Source organism: Callithrix jacchus, chromosome 14 (assembly GCF_049354715.1).
Source record: "Callithrix jacchus isolate 240 chromosome 14, calJac240_pri, whole genome shotgun sequence".
Classification (NCBI taxonomy): Eukaryota; Metazoa; Chordata; class Mammalia; order Primates; family Cebidae; genus Callithrix; species Callithrix jacchus.
In genome coordinates this window covers 70,752,899-70,772,535 of record NC_133515.1, presented here as the reverse complement: position 1 = coordinate 70,772,535, position 19,637 = coordinate 70,752,899, and the positions used below count along the sequence as shown (strand labels likewise).

The 19,637-nt window shown below is 43.4% G+C and overlaps 1 long non-coding RNA gene and 1 other non-coding gene across 2 annotated transcripts; one reads left to right on the top strand and one right to left on the bottom strand.

The window, feature by feature from the left end:
- Window positions 1-916: 916 nt before the first annotated feature.
- LOC128929636 (uncharacterized) lies at window positions 917-19,328 on the bottom strand. Its single transcript, XR_008476402.2, has 4 exons — window positions 19,133-19,328; window positions 8,757-8,854; window positions 2,962-3,079; window positions 917-1,885 (listed from the first exon to the last, which is right to left on the bottom strand). It is a non-coding gene; the product is annotated as an uncharacterized LOC128929636 (long non-coding RNA).
- LOC118147531 (U6 spliceosomal RNA) lies at window positions 8,529-8,635 on the top strand. Its single transcript, XR_004733984.1, has one exon. It is a non-coding gene; the product is annotated as a U6 spliceosomal RNA (small nuclear RNA).
- Window positions 19,329-19,637: the final 309 nt, after the last annotated feature.

The window sequence follows — 19,637 nt, the reverse complement described above, 5'->3', positions numbered from 1 at the left end:
GGAGAATTGCTTGAATCTGGGAGGTGGACGTTGTAGTGAGCTGAGATCACGCCACTGCACTCCAGCCTGGTGACAGAGTGAGACTCCATTTCAAAAAAAGAAAAAAATTAACAGAAGACATGGGCAGAAGGGTATGTGTGTGGCTGTGGAGGAATTGTGCCCTTTTCCACAGAAATGAGAGAGTGTGGAGAATGATGCCTTGTGCAGAAGAGAGATCAGGGAAGAGAGAGGTAACTGAAACAGCTGGTGATGCCAAACCATCATCTCAAGATTTTCTTATTGTCTAAAAGCTCATGTTTAACTTCTTGGTAATTTTTCAGGGAATCTGCCTCTGTGGCAGTAGTTTGTCCACTTAAGTATATCTGTATTGAGGAAGGAGACCCAGGCATCTGGGATTACCTCCCTGCTCTGTCTTCTGCACTGCATTTCAACAGAAGAAAAGGTGGGTGCGCCTTGCACCTCCTGATTTTACCTTCCTGTAAATAACACACTTGGTATTGGGGAAACTCTCCGGAAGACACTGTTTTTACTTAAAACAAGATCAAGGCCAGGCGCAGTGGCTCAAGCCTGTAATCCCAGCACTTTGGGAGGCCAAGGCAGGTGGATCACAAGGTCAAGAGATTGAGATCATCCTGGTCAACATGGTGAAACCCTGTCTCTACTAAAAATACAAAAAATTAGCTGGGCATGGTGGCGTGTGCCTGTAGTCCCAGCTACTCAGGAGGCTGAGGCAGGAGAATTGCCTGAACCCAGGAGGCAGAGGTTGCGGTGAGCCAAGATTGTGCTATTGCACTCCAGCCTGGGTAACAAGAGCGAAACTCAGTCTCAAAAATATATATATATATATAAATTTAAAAATTAAGATCAAACCCCTACCCCACTCCTCCATCCAGAAACCAAATCTTTTCACATGTGATTTCTAAAACTGTAAACCCAAAACCCTTTCACATGTGATTCCTAAAACTGTAAACCCAAAACCTTTTCACTGTAAACCAGTAACCTTTTCACATGTGATTCCTAAAACCGTAAACCTGAAACCTTTTCATATGTGATTCCTAAAACTGTAAACCTGAAACCTTTTCATATGTGATTCCTAAAACTGTAAACCTGAAACCCTTTCATATGTGATTCCTAAAACTGTAAACCTGAAACCCTTTCATATGTGATTTCTAAGGCTGTAAACCTAAGATTCTTCCACATGTAATATCTATAAGTATACGCCTAAGTAAAGGCAGAACCTCCCTTTGTTAGACAAGCTGAATTTGGACAAATTATCACTCGGCTTCCGGCCATAATAATAAACCCCTTCCTTTTGCATTTGGTGTTCGAGGGCTCTGTTTCTCATGGCCGCTCCTCTAACAATATAAAATCAGCAGTGCCTTGCTGTTCTAACAACCTGTTTCACCCGATCCAATGAAAAGTCAGATTTTCACAGATTCCTTCCTGATAGGAGGCTGTGTGCTGCTGTCAATCTGTGGAGATGGAGAATTGTGTCTGTCTGTTTTTGTTCCCACAGTTAAAGCATGTTCCTGGCTTAGGAAGGGCAAGAAGCCATGGCATCTTGCAGTTGCTCCTAAAGACTTCTTGTCTGGGTATGGTGGCTCACACCTATAATCCCAGCACTTTGGGAGACAAAGGAGAGCAATGGCTTGAGCCCAGGAGTTCAAGAACAGCCTGGGCAACATAGTGAAACCCGCATTTCTATTAAAAATAATAATAATAATAGTAAAACAAAAAACTTCTCATTCTGAGTTTACCCTATACTTCCCCTGACCAGCTGTGGAGCTTTCTTCATCTAGGGCAGCAAGACATCAAACAAAGGCAGAGGAGAGGTTGACTCTTCCTGAAATCAGACTCTGTCCTCATACAGCAACTCCCACCAGGCCTAGAAGAGAAAAACCTCTCAAAATTTATCTGTAAAAAATGGAGAGAAAGAGTAAGAGAAAGTTTGCTTACACTGGAAAAATGCCATGGTTAGCAATGACCAACAAAAGCTCTTCCTGGGTTAGGAGTGCAGACCTAGATAGTTTGGCCTGACCATTGACTGAAATCTCTTTAAGTCTGATCTCTTAGTAAATACACACACACACACACACACACACACACTCTCTCTCTCTCTCTCTCTCTCTCTCTCTCTCTCTCTCTCACACACACACACACACATACACACACTAGAGACATAAGAGTGTATTGGTTAGTTGCAGTGGCTCACACTTGTAATTCCAGCACTTTGGCCAAGGCGGGCAGATCATCTGAGATCAGGAGTTCAAGACAGCCTAGCCAATGTGGCAAAACCCTGTCTCTATTAAAAATACAAAACTTAACCAGTCAAATAATAACAAGTGTTGGTGATGATGTTGAAATATTGAAGCCTTCATATACTGCTGATAGAAATATAAAATGGTGCCATCACTTTGGAAAATAGTCTAACAGCTCATCAAAAATTTAAACTTAGGCCAGGCATAGTGGCTCATGCCTATATTCCCAGCACTTTTGTAGGCTGAGGCGGGTGGATCACGAGGTCAAGAGATCAAGACCATCCTGGTCAACAAGGTGAAACCCCGTGTCTACTAAAAATACAAAAATTAGCTGGGCATGGTGGTGCGCGCCTGTAGTCCCAGCTACTTGGGAGGCTAAGGCAGGAGAATTACTTGAATCCAGAAGGCAGAGGTTGCGGTGAGCCAAGATTGTGCCATTGCACTCCAGTCTGGGTAATAACAGCGAAACTCCGTCTCAAAAACTAATAATAATAATTTAAACATAGACTTTCCATTTGGTCCTGCAATTCCACTCCTACTTATATACCCAAGAGGAATAAAAATGGGGCCGGGTGTGGTGGCTCACACCAGTAATCCCAGCACTTTGGGAGGCCGAGGCAGGTGGATCACTTAAGGCCAGGAGTTTGAGACCAGCCTGGCCAACATGGCAAAAACCTGTCTCTACTAAAAATATAAAACTTACCTGGGCATGGTGGCACATGGCTATAGTCCTAGCTACTCAGGAAGCCGAGGCAGGGGAATCACTTGAATCCAGGAGGTGAAGGTTGCACTGAGCCGAGATCACACCACTGCATTCCAGCCTGTGTGACAGAGTGAGACTTTGTCTCAAAAAAAGAGAGTATATTGCCCGTGTTATAAGTAGAACCAGTTATACTTCTTAAAAGAGGCTTCAATTTGCATTTCTCTGTTGGTTAATAATATTGAGTGTTTTTTCATATGTTTCTTGGCCATTTATATGTCTTTTGATAAATGTCCATTTCTGTTTCTTTGCCTATTTTTAAAGCAGATGTATTTGGGGTTTTTGGCTGTTGAGTTGTTTGAGTTCCTTGTGTCTTCTAGATATTAGCCCTTTGTCAGATGAATCATTTTGCCCCACTCTACCGGTTGTCTCTGTACTTTGTTGATTGCTTCCTTTGCTATGCAGAAGCTTTGCCATTTAATATAGTCCCATTTGTCTGTTTTTGTTTTTGTTGCCTGTGCTTTTGAAGTCTTAGCTCAAAGCTTTGCCCAGACCAGTGTCCTGCAGCATATCCTCTATGTTTTCTTCTAATAGAATGGTTATTATCAAACAAACAAACAAACAGCAACAAATACTGGCAGAGATATGGAGAAAAAGGAACTCTTATATACTGTGGGTGAAAATGTAAATTAGTACAGCCATATGGAAAAGAATATGGTGGTTTCTTAAAAAAAAAAACCTAAAAATAGAGCTACCATATGATCTGTCAATCCTACTACTGGGTATTTATACAAAGGAAAGAAAATCAGTTTGTCAAAGGGATGCCTGAAATTTCATGTTTATTGCAGAACTATTTACAATAACTATGATAGGCTAGGCACAGCGGTTTACACCTGTAATCCCAACACTTTGTAGGCTGAGGCAGGCAGATTACTTGAGGTCAGCCTGGTGAACATGGTAAAACTCCATCTCTATTAAAAATACAAAAATTAGCCAGGTGTGGTGATGCATGCCTATAATCCTAGCTACTGGAGAGGCTGAGGCACAAGAACTTGAACCTGGGAGGTGGAGGTTGCAGTAAGCTGAGTTCACGCCATTGCACTCCAGCCTGGGCAACAGGGTGAGACTCGAACAAACAATACTCACAATAGCTATGATATGGAATCAAGTTAAATAACCATCAACAGATAGATGGATAAAGAAAATGTGGTATACATACACAATGGAATACTATTCAGCCTTAAAAAGAGAATGAAATCTTGGGATTCATATCGACATGGATGAGCCTGGAGGACATTATGTTAAACACAGCAGGAACAGAACGATAAATACCGTATGTTCCCACTAATATGAGGAAGCTAAAAAAACTTTTTTGAGTTCATGGAAGTAGAGAGGAGAATTGTAGTATTAGAGGTTAGGAAGGGTGGGAGAAAGGAAGGATGCATAGAAGTTGATTAAGAGATACAAAATTACAGCTAGATAAGAGGAATGAGTTCTAATGTTCTGCAGCACTGTAGGATGAGTATAATTTACCATGTATCTTCAAAGAGCTAGAAGAGGCCAGGGGCATGGTGGCTCATGCCTATAATCCCAGCTGAGGTCAGTAGTTTGAGCCCAACCTGGCCAAGATGATGAAATCCTGTCTCTACTAAAAATGCAAACATTAGCTGGGAGTGGTGGTGTGTGCCTACAATCCCAGTTACTCAGGAGGCTGAGGCAGGAGAATTGCTTGAACCTGGAAGACAGAGGTTGCAGTAAGCTGAGATGGTGCCACTGCACTCCAGCCTGGGTGACAGAGCAAGACCTTGTCTAAAAAAAAAAGCTAGAAGAGAGAATTCTGAATGTTCACAACACAAAGAAATGATAAATATTTGAGATGATGGGTATGCTAATTACCCTGATTTCATCATTATACATTGTATACACGTTTCCAAATATCACTCTGTATCCCAGTAATATGTACAATTATTGCATTCCAATTAAAAAAATAAAAGGAGTGGGAAAGAACTTTCATTTATAAGGCACTTTTGCACACTTTGTCTTGTTTCGTCCTCACATGAGATAACCGAGGTTCAGAAAATAGCTTGTCCAATGTCACATGAATGTCAAGTGTTGGAGTCTTTTTACTCCAAATCCCATGCTATTACAGCACCTCAAAGGTTCCCCACATACACACAGGGAGCCAAACCGGTTGGAGGGCTGCACACGTTTTTTAGAGGAAAAAAAATATTAAAACTATATTTATATGGCTGGGTGCAGTGGCTCATGCCTGTAATTCCAGCACTTTGGGAGGCCAAAGTAGGTGGATCACCTGAAGTCAGGAGTTTCAAACCAGCCTGGTCAACATGGTGAACCTCTGTCTCTACTAAAAATTGGCTGGGCACAGTGGCTCACGCCTGTAATCCCAGCACTTTGGAAGGCCAAGGCAGGTGGATCATGAGGTAAGGAGTTTGAGACCAGCCTGAGCAACATGGTGAAACCCCGTCTCTACTAAAAATACAAAAATTAATCAGGTATGGTGGCACACACCTGCAATCCCAGCTACTCAGGAGGCCGAGGCAGGGGAATCACTTGAACCCAGGAGGCAGAGGTTGCAGTGAATGGAGATCATGCCACTGCACTCTACCCTGGGTGAAAAAGTGAGACTCTATCTCAAAAAAAAAAAATAAACAAAAAACAAAAATTAGCCAGGCATGATGGCACATGTCTGTAGTCCCAGCTACTCACGAGGTTGGAGAATTGCTTGAATTCAGTAGATGGAGATTTCAGTGAGCCGAGATTGCACCACTGCACTCCAGCCTGGGCAACAGAGGAAGACCCCATCTCAAAACAAAAACAAATAAACAAACACCTATATTTAGAGCTGGGCATGATGATTATGTGAGGCCTAAGACATGAGGATCATTTGAGCCCAGAAGTTTGAGGCTGTAGTGCACTATGATTGTGCCTATGAATAGCCACTACACTCCAGCCTGGGTAACATAGCAGGACTCCAACTCTAAAAAAGTTGTTTTAACTTAAAAAACAATATGCTAGGCCAAGGGTAGTGGCTCATGCCTGTAATCCCAGCACTTTGGGAGGTCAAGGCGGGTGGATCACTGGAGGTGAGGAGTTTGAGGCCAGCCTAAACAAGATGGTGAAACCCCATCTCTACTAAGAATACAAAATTAAGCAGATGTGGTGGCATGTGCCTGTAATCCTAGCTACTTGGGAGGCTGAGGCAGGAGAATTGCTTGAACCCAGGAGGCAGAGGTTGCAGTGAGCCCAGATTGTGTGGCAACAGAGTCTCAAAACACACACACACACACACACACACACACAATGTATTTATAGCTGGACACAATGATTATGTGTATATGTATATGTACATGCACAGAAAACAGGAGGGTACTATACATTGAAATAGATGGGTAATTTATTGGTGGCTTTTATTCTTTTTGACTCTCAGTATATCCTAGAGCAGTGCTGTCCAATAGAGCCATGATGGAAATGTCTGTGTTGTCCAATATGACAGCCACTAGTAAGATGGATTTATTGGGCCCTTGATGATGCACTATATTTGTGAAACACATACTGGGTTTTAAAGACTTGGTCTGAAGAGAAAAATGTGAAATATCTAATTAGTTACTTTTTTATATTTGTTAAATATTGAAATTATAATATTTTGGATATATTGGGCTAAATGAACCAGTATCCAAATTAAACTTGTTTCTTTTTTCTTTTAACATGGCTACTAGAAATTTTTAAATTATATATGTGGCTCACACAGTATATTTCTATTGAACAGCATTGGTGCACTAGTATAGAGTGCTTTTTTTTTTTTTGAGACAGGTTCTCACGCTGTCGCCCAGACTGGAGTGCAATGGCATGGTCTCGGCTCACTGCAACCTCTATCTCCCAGGCTCAAGCAAGTCTCCTGCCTCAGCCTCCCAAGTAGCTGGGGTTACAGGTGCCCACCACTTCACCTGGTGAATTTTTAGTAGAGACAGGGTTTTGCCAAGTTGGCCGGGCTAATCTTGAACTCTGACCTCAAATGATCCACCCGCCTTGGCCTTCCAAAGCACTGGGATTATAGGCATGAGCCACCATGCCTAGCACAGAGTACTCTTGAGTTTAAATGCATGAAGTTTGAAATCAGACAAACTGTAGTTTAACTCCCAGTCTTCACGTTTCTAACTAGGTGACCTTGAGTTGGTTACTTAATCCCCAACCCTTGTTTTCTTTTAATATAAAACAGGGGTAATCACTGAACCTAACTGAGATAGTTCTGTGAGGATTAAACGAGTTGATCATGAAAGGCCCTACTACAGGGAATACCTGCCACATGTTAACTGCTCAATAAAAATTAATAGTTACTCTGATTTCTAAATTTTCTATAGTGAATATGAATTTTTTATGTAATAAAGAGTAAAAAGAAAATCAAAACAATTAAATTTAAAAATTAAAGTATCTTGTTTTTAACTACAATCAAAAGATGAATATGTTGTTCTAAAGCTGTGTAATGTTTGCTTTGTCATGTATTTTATGTGTGTGTGTGTGCGTGCGCGCATGCACGTGCGTGTATGTGTGTACAAACCTTGGACAGGAGTGGAGTTGGGGACTGTGACAAATGACCATTTATTAGGTAATCCCATTTCTTCCCTCTGACCCTGGTCCTCTCTATTCCATCAAGAGGAGGGGATAATTGCATCATGGTTCTCCCTGGCACTCACAACACACCATGTGTTCGCCTATATTTAGCCACCATGAAGTCACTGAAACTCTATGCCCACTGGAGGCAATTTGTGCTTTGTTGTTTGTGGCTCACATGGCTTCTATTCTGACTGCTCTGCATAGTTTATGTCCTTAGATGAATTTAAAAGGACTGAAAAACCTTTTGTTGGTGGAAAAACTGTTTGGGGAGTAGAAACTGAAATGCCAAATCAGTGAGATCCCTGGAAGGGCCCCTGAGGTGAATACTTGATGTTTCTTGCAGACCAGGGAGACCTCAATTATCCTCTTCTTTGATGGAAGGAGAAGGACCAGAGTGAGCAGGCTGGGGAGGGAGGAATTATCTATATTCCACTCAAATGGTAAAAGCAGCACATCCAGTCAGTGGCTCCCAATAGCAGTGCCAACTCCACTCTCCTTCCAGCAATTAGAAGTGACACATGGAGGCCAGGCACAGTGGCTCATGCCTGTAATCTCAGCCCTTTGGGAGGCTGAGGCAGGTGGACCACTTGAGGCCAAGAGTTCGAGACCAGCCTGGCCAACTTGGTGAAACCCCATCTCTCCCAAAACACAAAAATTAGCTGGGCATGGTGGTGCATGCCTGTAATTCGAGCTACTCGGGAGGCTGAGGCACAATAATCACTAGAACCTGGGAGTCACAGGCTGCAGTGAGCAGCTGAGATCGCACCACTGCTCTCCAAACGGAGTGACAGAGTGAGACCCTATTTCAGAAAGAAAAAAAAAAAACAGAGTGCAGTGGTTCACACCTGTAATCTTAACACTTTGGGAGGCTGAGGCAGGTGAGTCACGTGGGGTCAAGAGTTTGGACCAGTCTGGCCAGTAGGATGAAATCCCATCTCATGCTCGCTTCAACAGCACATATACTAAAATTGGAACAATACAGAGAAGATTCGCATGGCTCCTGTGCAAGAATGACACACAAATTCGTGAAGCATTCCATAAAAAAAAAAAAAGAAAAAAAATTTTTTTAAAGAAAAGTTAAAAAAATACTAAAAAAAGAAAGAAAGAAAAAAGAAACTCCATCTCTACTAAAAATATACAAACCAGGTAGATGTAATGGTGCACACCTGTAATCCCAGCTACTCAGGATGCTAAGGCAGGAGAATTGCTTGAAGTGCTTGAACCTGGGAGGTGGAGATTGCAGTCGGGGTGGCAGATTATGACTCTGTCTCAAAAAACAAAAAAAAGAAATGACACGCGGAATATAGACACACAGCAGCTCAGCAAGGCTGATGATACAAGAGGACAACAGCTGCAGGGACCACCCACGTGGTTTCAAAGGTTCAACTTGTTGGCTGTTACTTGGATTTTACTCTCAGTGTCTCCTTCCTCTATCTTGAGGCTCTGAACTGTGTGTGTGTGTGTGTGTGTGTGTGTGTGTGTGTGTGTGTGCAGGAAGACATTGGGAACCTCAGCTTAGAGTCTCAATTCTCAATTTTTGTCTCTCACTTTGGATAAAAACTGTAGAAGAAACTTACTCCTATCAGAGAATACAGTTCTGTTAAAATAGCTTCAAGGGAGTGGGCAAAGAAATAAGGCAAACATTATTATATATATTTTCGAGACAGGGTCTCACTCTGTCACCCAGGCTGGAGTGCAGTGGTTTCATCATAGCTCACTGCAGCCTCGACCTCTTGGGCTCAAGTGATCCTCCCGCCTCAGCCTCCCGAAGTGTTGGGACTGGCAGAAGTGAGTCACTGTGCCCAGCCAATGAGTTTTAAATAGTCATTTATTCATTCATCCAACAAATATTTATTGAGTACACAGTATGAATAATACTAGTTACATTTCATTTGTGTCATCGCTTTATCTGTTTTTTAACTAACCATAATTCTATTTATTTATATATTTTTATTGCAAATTAACAATTTATAATTGTATCTATGGGGTACAAAATGATGTTATGATTTATGAATACAATGTGAATTACTTAAACCAAGCTAATTAACATATCCATCGCCTCAAATATTTATCATTTTTTTGTAGTGAGAACATTGGAAATTTACTCTCTTAGTTTTGAATTAATCATAATGTTTGTAGTTTTACTAAAAAATGTTTTCAGTTTCATTCCTCCTCATTTTCACTATAGATTTGGTTAACTTATTTAAAATTTATCCTTGGACAACATTAAATATATATATGTGTGTGTGTGTGTGTGTACGTGTAAGCTCACTCACAAGGCAATTTGAAGAGGTTGCCGGTTTTAATGCTCTATCATTATATCCCTATGGGCAGTAACAAAGAGGTAACAGACAATTACCAGCACACCTTTTTTCTCTTACAAAAGAAGCAAGCCAATAAGTGTCAAGCAAATTCATTTCGGGAGAAAGTGAGTTAACTTAGATTTATTAAAAAGTAAATCATTTCAAACTTCAGCACTTTATTATTAGTAACAAGTTAATTTCCACATACCTCACACTCTAATGAGAATTGCTGTGTTGGACAGCAACCAGTCATCAACTCCTCAGTGTGAATGAGAATCTGAGAGCAGATTCTAAGAGGTGGAGTGAGGCCCAGAGAACACTGGGTTCTTGGAGCAGGGAGCGGGCAACCTGGGGACAGAATGTCTCCAGCTTCCGAATTTTGCACAGGGACCTTGTCTCAGGAGTAACTTCCCTATGTCCTAGTCCTACTGGCCTCAAAATCACAGAAACTGAGTTCTTTAAAATTTTGGTTTATATTTTACTGCTAATTGCTATGATTACCACTACTAATTACCATAATAGAAAAGGGAAATCTGCTCTTTCTGAAGCTTTTATACATTGACAGTCATTATAGTAACCATTTATGGTAAGTTTTTGAATGCATAAAATGGTTATAGTGAGGCTGGGGGTAAATATTGTTACTATGTTTTTAAGATATAAATACATAAAAATAATTCCATTAGTACAACAGTTTAAAATGTGCCACAGCAATCGTCAATAGCTTTTACTGCTATAACTGTATAACAGGGTACTTTTTCAAGAATGTTTTGTAAAGATGATGCATTCCAAATCTGTGTAAAAAATATCTTATTCATTAAATGGAGTACTCATTCGAAAAAGAAAATGAAGGTGAATTCTCTATTTGCTCCTTATAAAATATGTTTCAAACAATGTATGATTTAAAAATAAAATAAATGAATCAATTCTAGAAGGGAAACTAAGTAAATATTTTCTTTTTCCTTTTTTTTTTTTTTTTAAGAGACTGGGTCTTGCTATGTTGCCCAGGCTGGAGTGCAGTGGCTATTCACTACTGATCAGCATGGGAGTTTTGAACTGCTCTGTTTCTGACCTGGGCCAGTTCACCTCTCATTATGCAACCTGGTGGTCCCCCACTCCTGGGAGGTCACCATATTGATGCCAAACTTAGTGCAGACACCCGATCAGCATAGCACACTACAGCCCAGAACTCCTGGACTTAAGTGATCCTCCAGCCTCAGCCTCCCGAGTACCTGGGACTACAGGCACACATCACTGCACCCAGTGAGTAAATATTTTTATACTCTTGGAGTAAGGAAGTTCTTTTTAAGCTGAAATCCTCAAGGAAGACTGTGAATGGGGGCTTTTTTTTTTTTTTTAAGTAGAAATGTCTTCACAGCAAATACATAAGAAACAAGGTTGCAAAATACTGGGGAAAATCTTTGCAATATTTGTGACAGATGAATATGATACAATATACATAAGACATTTACATATAATGACCACAACAACTTTTACACATAAGAACAAATAATCCTGGCTGGGCAAGGTGGCTCATGCCTGTAATTCCAGTACTTTGGGAGGCCGAGGTGGGCAGATCACTTGAGGTCAGGAGTTCAAGACTAACCTAGTCAACATAGTGAAACCCCATCTCTACTAAAAATACAAAAAGTTAGCCAGATGTGATGGCGGGTGCCTGTAGTCCCAGCTACTTTGGAGCCTGAGGCAGGAGAATTGCTTAAATCTGGGAGGCAGAGGTTGCAGTGAGCTGAAATCGAGCTGCACTCCAGGCTGGTCAATAGAGCAAGACTCTGTCTCAAAAAAAAGAACAAACAATCCTAAAAATCAATGGGCAAGGGGCTTGAATAAGGAGCTCACCGAAGTATGATTCCTGAACTATTCAGCACAGTAAGATATGAGGGCCAGAAACACTTTGGAGATCACCAGCCTAACCTACTGCTTTACACAGGAGGAAACAGAGGCCCGAAGCTGTTTAGTGATGTGCCTCATGTCACTTCACCGGTTAGTGCAGAATTAATGTAACTTCACATTGAAACAGTCTATAGGGTCTTTAGACATCAAATATGAGGAAAAGCAGATCTAGTTGCAGCCCCCATATTCAGACCTCCATGTGTCACCCTTGGAAAGCATTGGGACAACACCAGGAGAGAAAAATGGAGATTCCCAAGGCCCCATTTGCACTCTTGGCTGCAGAATATGAGAGAGGTGAGCTCATTTGGCCTGGGCTGCCCATGTAGCAGCTTCAGAGGCTCGGATGTGGGACACTGAGTTAAACAGACATTCCAGGTCAGCCACCATTTGTTTGGATGACAGCCTCCAGCCCAGCTCTGCTAAAGGTCACTACCTGCAAGGCAAGCCTTTGCTGACAGTGGATGCAAAGACCCCACCAGCAGTCCAGGGCTGGACACTGATACGATCTGAATGGAAGTCAAGAGGGAGGCAAAGAAAGCAAAGGATGTGTCATTCTAGTGGCTTTCACTATCACCCAGGTCAGGGGTTCCCCAAGTCTGGCCTGCACACAACTGAGGGCATGCAAAATAATTATTTTAGGTAGCATTCAGATACTCCCCGCCTCCATACTTTTTTAAAATGGGCTTGTATTTGTTTCAATGTGTATAAAAACATAACTGGAACATCGAAATCATGATTTCATATGTATGGGGTTTTTTCTGGTATTTTTTTTCTTTTTTCTTTTTTTTAGGATGAGCCTACAGTAAGTATTTCGGTTAAAAAGTGACTTTATTTAGGCTTGGCATGGTGGCTCATGCCTGTAATCCCAGCACTTTGGGAGGCTGAGGTGGGCAGATCACCTGAGGTCAGGAGTTCAAGGCCAGCCTGGCCAATATGGTGAAACCCCATCTCTACTAAAAATACAGAAATTAACCAGGTGTGGTGGTGCATGCCTGTAATCCCAGCTGCTCTGAAGGCTGAGGCAGGAGAATCACTTGAACCCAACAGGCAGAGGTTGCAGTAAGCCAAGATCACCCCACTGAACTCCAGCCTGGGTGACAAAGTGAGCCTCTGTCTCAAAATAAATAAATAAATAAATAACTTCATTTAAAGAACAATACGAAGCCAGGCTCATGTCTGTAACCCCAGCACTTTGGGAGGCCGAGGCAGGAGGATCATTTAAGCCAGGAGTTTGAGACCAGATTACGCAACATAGGGAGTCCCTATCTCAACGAAATTAAAAAAAAAAAAAAAAAATTAGCTGAGTGTGGTGGCATGCACCTCTAGTCCCAACTACTCTGGAGGCTGAGGTGGGCAGATCACTTGAGCCCAGGAGGTCGAGGCTGCAGTGAGTCCATATCATACCACTGCACTCCAGCCTGGGCAACAGAGTGAGACCCTGTCTCAAACAGAAAAACAAACAAACAAACAACAAAATAAAGAACAGTACTAAGTAATTAACGGTGCAGGTTATGAACGAGGTATACAATGACTGAAGTTTGGGAAACTGATATAGTCCATTTTGCATAATTTTTTTTTACCAGCCCTGGAAAGAAATACATTTTATAATGCCTGCCAACCCATACATACATACATTTATGCAGGGGTAACAAAGCGTTTGTGAAACAATTATTCCCATTTGTGTGAGGCACTCTGGACCCTAGATGCATTTGACACCACTTTCCCTTTCCTTCCCCTTCTCCTCTATTTAATTGTCTCTAAGTCCTTTCTATCAGTTCTGCTACTGCTGCTTCTTTATTTTTATTTTTTTTCTGAGACTGTGTCTCAGAACTCGGTGGCCCAGGCTTGAGTGCAGTGGCACGATCTCAGCTCACTGCAACCTCTGCCTCCAGGATTCCAGCAATTCTCCTGCCTCAGCCTCCTGAGCAGCTAGGACTACAGGTGCACGCCACCATGCCTGGCTTTTTTTCTTTTTAGAGATAGGTTCTCACTCTGTCGTTCAGGCTGAAGTGCAGTGGCCCAATTATGGCTCACTGCAGCCTCAAACTCCTGTGCTCAGGCAACCCTCCTACATCCACCTCCCAAAGCACTGGGATTACCGGCATGTGCTGTTATGCCTAGCCCAGTTCTCCTTCTAAAAGATCTTTATTCATTCTCTTTCTCTTCTCTGGTTCTTCAGTCCTGGTCTATGCCCCAACACCTTTCACCTGGACTATATCCTAATGCACCTTGTCACTTCCAATACAATCTTTCGCCTTCAATAAACCCTTCATGCTATTGCCAAAAAGTCTTTTAAAAACTCTGATTTGGTGGGTGTGGTGGCTCATACCTGTTATCCTAGCACTCTGGGAGGCAGACAGATCGCCTGAACCCAAGAGTTCAAGACCAGCCTAGGCAACATGATGAAACCCCGTCTCTACAAAAAATTTAAAAATTACCTGGGCATGGTGGTGCATACCTGTAATCCCAGCTATCAGGGAGGCTGAGGTGGGAGGATCACTTGAGCCCAGCAGTTTGAGGCTGCTGAGATCACATCACCGTACTTCAGCCTGAGCAACACAGCGAGACTCTGTCTCAATAATGAAAACACAAACTCTGATTGACCCTGTCATGCCCAAGGACACAGGATAAAGTCCAAGCTACTCAGTAAGACTTTTTACTTTTTTTAACTTGTTATTCTTTTTTGTTTGAGACAGAGTCTCACTCTGTTGCCCAGGCTGGAGTGCAGTGGCATGATCCCAGCTCATTACAACCTCCGCCTCCTGGGTTCAAGTGATTCTCCTGCCTCAGCCTCCCGAGTAACTGGAATTACAGGTATCTGCCATGACACCCAGCTAATTTTTGTATTTTTAGGAGAGACGGGGTTTCACCATGTTGCCCAAGCTGGTCTCAATCTCCTGACCTCAAGCAATCCACCCACCTAAGCCTCCCAAAGTGCAGGGATTACAGGCGTGAGCCACCGCACCCAGCCTGCTACTCAGTAAGACTCTAAAGGAAGTTTGGTTGCTGGTTTCTGCTGACCTTCCCAGACTCAAACTCTGACGCATCAGGACTAGAAGCCCTTCTAGATTCTTGAGTCTAGTGCTCTTCTCAACACATCATACTGCCTCCTCAAAGAAGCTCTCCCTGATGTTTTCATCCACATGTGATACCTGCATAAGTGACTCCTGCCTCTCTGGCACAGGGCATTTTCGGTAAACCTCGTTCTGAAATAAACAATGTCACAAAGTAGGTTGGACATGGACAAGGGTATTGTGTCTTTGCACACATAATATAATCAGTGGAGGTCACAGAATGAACTAGTGATAAAAGTGAATCAAAAGGAAATTAAAAGTGAACCAGACATAGTGGCTCACGCTTGTAATCCCAGCACTTTAGGAGGCTGAGGTGGGTGGATCACCTGAGGTCAGAAGTTCGAGACCAGCCTGGACAACATGGTGAAACCCTGTCTCCACTAACAATACAAAAATTAGCTGGGCATGGTGGCGGGTGCCTGTAATCCCAGCTACATGGAAGGCTGAGGCAGGAGAATCGTTTGAACTCAGGAGGCAGGGGTTGCAGTAAGCTGAGATCCTGACACTTCATTCCAGCCTGGGCAACAGAGTGAGACTCTATCTCAAAAAAAAAAAACAAAAACGGAAATTAGAAGTGTTTCTTAGGCAACACTGCACTCACGCTGGAACCCACCAATACCGCACAATGATCTATGGCAGCCCCACTTCCCACTTTGCAGTTCTCCCACAAGAAGCCAATGTCTCCAATGAGGAGATAATGACCCACCATTTGAATTTTAGTCTGGATTAGTTCACAACTGAGCTGTCACTTCCAGCCTAGTCGTCTGTGGGGTTTGATGTGCCCCCTTGCCAAGGACAGTAGTGTGAGTCCTGAGATTCTTGGCCCACTGCTGTCCCAGAGGCCTTGGGGGTTTCTGGTACAAAGGGTTAAAAGCGTCAGAAACCTGTGAGATTGAAATGCCTTCAACTGCTTTTATTCATTGTTTGCTTATTCATTTATCTAAAAAAATATTTATTCAGCACATACTACATGCCAGGCACTAGACTACCTGCAAAGAGATAATGATGAGCAAGACAGATGGGGTCTAGCTTTGGTACTCTTGATGCTTCTAGTTAATTAGCTTATGGTTTAAACAAGTGATTGTCATACGATTCCAGCTTTGGTAAGGGAAATGTAGGATGGTATCGAAACATACCACAAGAACAGCCAAGCCAGGGGGCTGACACAGGAACACTGAGGCCAGGAGTTTGAGACAGTGCTATGATCACCCACTTGCATAACCACTATACTTTAGCCTGGGCAACACAGAGAGAGACTCTTTAAAAAACATTAGGGCCAGGCGCAGTGGCTCTCACTTGTAATCCTAGTATTTTGGGAGGCCAAGGCAGGCATATCACTTGAGATAAGGAGTCTGAGACCAGCCTGGCCAACATACAGGCTGGTCTCTACTAAAAATAATGCGCCTGTAATCCTAACTACTTGGGAGGCTGAGGCAGGAGAATTGCTTGAACCTAGGAGGCAGAGATTGCAGTGAGCTGAGATCGCGCCACTACATTCCAGCCTGAGCAACAGAGCAAGACTCGGTCTCAAAAAAAAAAAAATTAGGAAAAAATATAGTAAAAGAACAGCCAACTGTGGAAGGAGTAGAAGGTGGCTTCCAGGAAGAAATTATTCTTAATCTGAGACCTGAAGGATGGTGAGTAGGAACTAGTCCAAAAAGAATAGGGGCTGCTCTAGCCAGTAGAGGTGATAACAGGTGCCGTGTGCAGAAATTGGCAGCCAGAGAAACAACTTTAGACTGCATTTCTGATGATATCAACCCATACCCTCATAAGGCATCCTGTTTGCTGCCTCTCCAAGAGACCATTTCCCTCTCCCTCCCTCCTTGCTGGCAGAAACCTCCTCCCATGAGACAGGCTCCTCAGCTTCCTTCAAGTAGGACTTGGGCACATAACCTAATTGTGACCAGTGAGGCTGACCTAAATTCTTTGCTTGGCTGAACTTTAGTCAGGCTTCTGAACTTTCTCCTAGGCCCATCTGTGTACTTCCTTGTAAAATCCAGTTTTAGCAAAAACCCTGCTAAGTCAACTTGGCAAGAATCTCCCACCCTCAATGTCTGATTGCCTTTAATATCTGACTGAGTTCCTCATTTTCTATCATCTTCCAGATGATAATTGATCACCCTGGGCTGCCTTCAACAAGAATCCTGTTAGGTCAGTTTAGCCAGAAATTCCCCTAACCCGAATGCGTTTCTTCTTTCTTGTCTTTTCTTTCCTTCCTTCCTTCCCTCCCTTCCTCCCTGTCCCGCTCTGTTACCCAGACTGGAGTGCAATACTACATAGTAGTACATAATCGTAGTTTACTGTAACCTTGAACTCCTGGGCTCAAGCGATCATCCCACCTGAGCCTCCTGAGTAGCTGGGACTACAGGCATACACCACCATGCCCAGCTAATTTTTTTAGTTTATGTAGAGATGAAATCTTGCTATCTTGCTCAGGTCAGTCTTGAACTCCTGGCCTCAAGCCTCCCACCTCAGGTTCTCAAAGTGCCAGGATTACAGGTGATAGCCACTGTGCCCAGTTTCTGTTTTCTCTTAGTAATCTTCCATCCACTACCCCCAACCCAGCTTCTTAGCTTAAATTCTCATTTGCCCTTGCTGTCAGAGTTGAGCCCAATCTTTTACCTGCACTGCAAAATCCCATTTCAGTAGTCCCTACACCTATGACAACGGTCCTGAATAAGTCTTCCTCACTGTGCTTTCACAAGTTATCATCAGCTGGGCACAGTGGCTCATGTCTGTAATCGCAGCATTCTGGCAGGCCAAGGTGGGCGGATCACTTGAGGTCAGGAGTCTGTAAAGCAGCCTGGCCAACATGGTGAAACCCCGTCTCTAAAAAAAAGTATCATTAAATAATTTTTTTTTTTTTTTTGAGATGGAGTCTTGCTGTGTCACCAGGCTGGAGTGCAGTGGCATGATCTCAGCTCACTGCAGCCTCCACCTCCCAGGTTCAAGCAATTGTCCTGCCTCAGCCTCCCAAGTAGCTGGGACTACAGGTGTGCGCCACCACATCTGGGTAATTTTTGTATTTTTAGTAGAGACAGGGTTTCACCATGTTGGCCAGGATGGTCTTGTTATCTTGACCTCGTGATCCAACCACTTCGGCCTCCCAAAGTGCTGGGATTACAGGCGTGAGCCACCACACCTGGCCAATAATTTTTTTCTTTAACAGGGCCTGAGGGCAAGTCTTCTGGGGGTTTCTGGGAAAGGTTTTCCTCTTTTGTAAAAAGTTGCAAGGGAAAAAATTTTAACTTTCTTTGGCTAGATGGAATCACGTCTATATGATACCTGGGGCTGGAGCGGCTGTAAGTTAACAAACCTAAGGGCAAGTCCAATAGGCTGAGGATAGTCAAAAGGATCTTTCATGACAACATTGACAACCCCAACTACTCTGGAAGCACCTGTCTTTGGCTTTTTGTTATATGAGATAATAAATATCCTTATGTTTAAGTCACTTCTAGTTGGGTCTTCTGTTACATGTAGCTAAAAAACCTTCTCACCAATATAGCCCTTAAATAGTTGGCTGAGGGCAGGGGCTCATGCCTGTAATCCCAGCACTTTGGGAGTCTGAGGCAGGTGGATCACCTAAGGTCAGGAGTTCGAGACCAGCCTGACCGATACAGTGAAATCCAACTCTACTAAAAATACAAAAATTAGGCCAGGTGTGGTGGCTCATGCCTATAATCCCAGCGCTTTGGGAGGCTGAGAAGGTTGGATTACCTGAGGTCAGGCGTTTGAGACCAGCCTGGCCAACATGGCAAAACCCAGTCTCTACCAAAAATACAAAAATTAGCCAGGTGTGATGGCACGTGCCTGTAATCCCAGCTACTCTGGAGACTGAGGCAGGAGAATCGTTTGAGGCCAGGAGGTGGAGGTTGCAGTGAGCTGAGATCCTGCCATTGCACTCCAGCCTGGGCAACAGAGTGAAACTCTGCCTCAAAAAAAAAAAAAAAAAAAGCTTCCCATTATTATTTAATTTATGTATTTATTTATTTCAGTTACACGGGAGTCTTAATATGTGGCCCAGAGTAGTCTCGTACTCCTGGGCTCAAGCAATTCTCCCACCTTTGGCCTGCCAAACCCATTATTTTTAGTGTGAAGATCCATTCTCCTGGGACTCACGAGGCCCTACTTGACCCCTGGGAGTGTGCTCTTCCGTTTTCCCCGTGCTCCAGCACCACTCGCCTTCACCGCCTTCTCCCATGAAAGGAGGCGGCTCTCTCTGCCGGGAGAACCCTTCCTCCTCCGTTCTCCTACCTGGTTCTCAGCACTTTGAGGTGGTTTGTAACCCAGCAAAACGCATCCACAAGTAAAGTGAGTTGGTGTTTGTTTTCATCCATTTAAAAACCAACTCATTTTCCTTTTGTGGATCAGCTGCAGGGGAAAGGCAGTCATGCGCAGCTGACCTTGCCCGACCCCAGGCCCCGCGCATTTCTGGGGCATCTCCCAGCATGCCTCTGTCTTGCAGAAAGCTCCGCAGCCGCCTCCTCGCGTTCGCCTGACGGGAAAGCAAATTAGGGCTATTCCACCCCTGCACGCCCTCCTCCGCCCCAGTCCCAGCGAAGCCCGGGGCAAAACCCGAAGCAAAACCCCAAATCCAGCAGCCTCTGCGATGAGCCTAGTCATGCCACTGCTGCTCCCTCCAGGACTGGAAATTTGGGAACTCTTTTCATTAAGGGTGTCCAGCCTTGGGGATTGTGTCCCCACCCAGTTTTAGCCAGTTTATCTGGCGAGCGTTCACGGTATCTGACTCCTTTTATAA